The sequence below is a fragment of the Chaetodon auriga genome, chromosome 19 (genome assembly GCF_051107435.1).
Source record: "Chaetodon auriga isolate fChaAug3 chromosome 19, fChaAug3.hap1, whole genome shotgun sequence".
Taxonomy (NCBI): domain Eukaryota; kingdom Metazoa; phylum Chordata; class Actinopteri; order Chaetodontiformes; family Chaetodontidae; genus Chaetodon; species Chaetodon auriga.
Window position 1 is genome coordinate 22,022,475 of NC_135092.1, and position 4,084 is coordinate 22,026,558.

Here is a 4,084-nt window from a genome sequence, read left to right on the forward strand (position 1 = left end):
AACGCACGACACAGCGCCCGACCACTGCCGCGCTTCGGGGTGTCTAACCCCCCACCCCCTCCCTCACGGTTCTCTCTTTACTCACACACCCCTTCCCCATCAACACGCCGAATGATTGGTCTCGGTCTTGTCTGGCTGATTTCAGCGGCTGCAAATCACTCTGTATGACCCTGAAATGCAACATTACTTATCTGGACCCCTAATACGATCCCAGCAGGATTAGTCCTGAATGCTCCGGGTCAGTCTGATGATATTGGCTTATATAATATGATGGCTTTTAATGTCCAAAACAGGTAACAGTATATGAACAATTACTGGGTCGTAGCGCGCTGAGATGACGACGCCTTGACGTGTTTCTGTGTCCATAGTTAGAAAACATCTGACTGGTGTCTAAAAAAAATCATTAATGATGAACATAGAGCAGCTGAAATATGAATATGAGGTGTTGAGAATGTTGATTCTATGAAATTATGTTAATTAATGATTTATTCCAAATACTTATGGATCATATTTATTAATGAAGGAAGCTGTTTACTTATTTATGTAACACATTTTCATCAACACTGAGACAAAGTTGGGGGAAAGCTGTGGAAGAAACGCAGAAGAAGTGCAGTAAAATCCTGCTTATATGTTAACGCATGACTAATAATAATCTAATGATATATAATAATTTAACAGCCACGGCTCAATGCTGCTACTGCAGCCTGATGCTGATCACACTTAGAAATCCGAAGCTTGGCACACAGTCACAGCTGTTAAACTATGATTACTGACTGAATGTTTTATATGTACTAGAAAGAAGCATTTATCGATTGTTCATGTGCTGCTTCTGAATACCAGATGGTGAGCTGTTTAAGTGTTTCCAGAAGGTGACAAATTCACTACAGCTGCATGTAAATCTTCCACCGCCGTCATTATTTCACAGCCAGTTGGTTTTGAAATTGGCTCATGGTCTCGTGTTTATTGATTTCATGCTTCAACATTTGATGCGTTCCAGACAAATGATGTCCATTTACACATCAAGATCATTAAGCTGCACGGAGCAGCTCTGCTGGATGACTGTGAGGTCAAAAGGTCGCTGGATTGCGGCCTTCTCGGCCAAATTGAATGTCAGCTCTCCGAAGTGATGGAGCAACAGATATGTGGCTCTGCGCTGAAATGGAGTGTATTTATCCTGAGCACCAGTGCTCCTCACTGTCTGCCTGTCTGTCTGTCTGTCTGTCTGTCTGTCTGTCTGTCTGTCAGATGGGAGCTATTAGGATCCACTGCAGGGAAAACAGGATTCAATCTCATTTGTCACCTGCTCCCCTCGCAGCTGCTGAGCCTCACAGCACAGTGCAGGTAGTGAAAGCTCAAGTCTGAGCTGGTGATGAGGAAAGGATGTGACACGAACAAAGAGAGGCACGACTCACCCGAGAGTGACGGGAGCGTTCTCCTTCTCTGCGTCTGTCCGCCACCTGCTTTCAGGTCAAACTCATTAAAAAGTGAGAATTCAGTAACAGGAACACGAGACCGTAATCGACGGCTGGGAGAAGAGTCTGAGGAGGACGTTTCATCGGTACTTATGACTCATATTTTTGTATCTGACACAGAATTATCAGTTACCATGAACACTTTGGAAACTTCTGTCACCTGAACGTAGCTCCCATTGAAAAGTGTTCATGAGCAAACATTCATAAAGGTCTTTTATCAGCGCAGCGTCAAACAGTCGACAGTCAGGAAAGAAACTCTTTACTTAATCTACAGTAATACACAATGGTTCATTGTAGATTATATGTTGTAGATGTATGATGTATTTGTGCAGAACTGTGTTGCTTCTTTACTGTTTCCTCCAGCAGAATCACAGCATGTCAGAGCGTCTGATCAGGTTAAAGCAGCACGAACGCCTGCACAGCTGTGCTTTCATCGACGTCTGTCATCTGCCTCTGCTGTGTTCAGACGAAGGCACGAAGGCTGGACGGTAAAGTGGTTAAACGTCCGCGCCGTGCTCTGCTTCACAAACTGATTTGGGCTGAAATGTGATGAAGAAGCATTTTGAAATCAAACTGAAATAATAATCTGGCTTTGATAAAAACTTCAGAAACAGACGTCAGATAGGAGTTTTATTCCCACACATTTATTGTTTTTTTGTCATGTTGAAAATTGAAAATCTCGTTGTGTGCTTTCGTGTGTGTGTGTGTGTGTGTGTGTGTGTGTGTGTGTGTGTGTGTGCGCGCGCACATGCATGTGTGTGTGTGTCAGGTCTGCACACAGCAGCAGAGACTGAAAGAGAAAACCAAGAAACAGCAGCTTCTTTTGGCCTGAGGTCTCACTCCACATGTGACAACAGATAGGAGAAACTCTGTGTGTGTGTGTGTGTGTGTGTGTGTGTGTGTGTGTGTGTGTGTGCTGACACGGTCACATCCGATTATTCCACACGAGACTCTTCAAACAAAGCATCACGCCTTATCTGTGTGATATGCTAATTGTTTGATTCATTAAGCAGCGCAGCAGAAATTAATACGATGAGTCGTCACTTCGAACATGTGAACGAGCTCCTGTTGAAGGAAGCTGATAAGAGACACTGATGAGCGCACGCCCACACACACACACACACACACACACACACACACACACACACACTGGAGGAGGGAAAGGTGGAGGAAGGCAGGAACATGGGGTTCATCCCTGCATGTGGACGATTAAAAACTGATTGAAGACACAAAGAAATTTCAATTAAAAGCAGGCGGTGATCATTCACATGCCAAGCAGGAGTGAGTCATGGCGGTTACATTACTTTATATACAGTTAGCTGGTTGAGTTCAGAGATGCCCAACCTAAGGGTCGGGCCCCTCCAGAGGGTCACCAGATGACTCTGAGGGGTCGTCATGTGATCAGTGGGAGAGATGTTTCTCTGATGCGTCAATCATTACATGTGACCGCTTTGGGCCTTCATCTGAGAGGTTTAGAGGAGGAATCTCAGAGATACCTGACATGTGACGAGGGGCCTCAACACGACTGTGTTTTTATGTTCAGAGGCCAAAACGGCTGAAAAACACAGCTTGAGTCTTTGACAATGGGCAGTATCTTATTGGCTAAAATCTGAACGTACGCAGCTATAGCTGTCAAATATACACAGTGGAGTTAAAGTATAAAGTGTCATAAAATGGAAATACTCACTGTAAAGTACAAGTACCTCAGAGATGTACAGTACTAGAGTAAATATACTCAGGCTTCTTGGTCTCACCCTTCCTTTGGACTCGACTTCTGGTCTCTCTGCTGGTTTAGCTTCTCGCTCTGTGGGGTTCTGGGCTCGACCTCTGACCTCTCAGACAGCAGGTGAAATATCTGCGTTATGGAGCTGAGGCGGACCAGAAGCTTGAACTCTGACTGCAGATTAATGGGCCAAGGCTCGTCAGCAGTCAGCAAATGACTGATCTGATCCTTTTTAATGGCCATTCTGTGTGTATTTAATCATACAGTGTCTAATAATGTTATCAGTCACTGTGAGTGCTTGAATATACTCAATCTGCCTGCATCAAATGGTCACTTTGATGTTTGAGGTGCATGCTGTCCCTATATCTATAGATTGACAAGATATACTTTATCTTCTTGTCGTTGTTTATTCTATTACCTGATAATTCTTCTGTTCTGAGCAGACTTAAAACAAGAATGAATGTTTTTATAGAATAGGGATTTCTGTTTGTTTTACTATGTTTAGACAAGTAACAACAGTACACCTGCATTTGTCCCCGGTTACATATTAAAATAAAAAGTAAAATATTGCATGATTACTATGTTATTCATATTTATTATACATACTTAAATGTATTATATACATTGACAGCATAGACATCCAGGCCTTTGTAAGCCCAGAAATTGAACTAACAATCAGTAAAATTAAATGTAGGTTTAATGTTGCGGTTCTGCTACATGTCCAGAAGAGGGCGCCAGGCGCCTGCAGAAAAGGTTTGCAGTCAGCAGGGAGGAGAGGAAGAAAAATGGAGGCGAGCAGGCGAAGAAGAAATCTAGCTGAGTCAGGCTAGCTTAAAGCTAAAAGTTAACTTAAATAGCGAGGGGGAAGTAGTTTTTATTACTTAAAGTG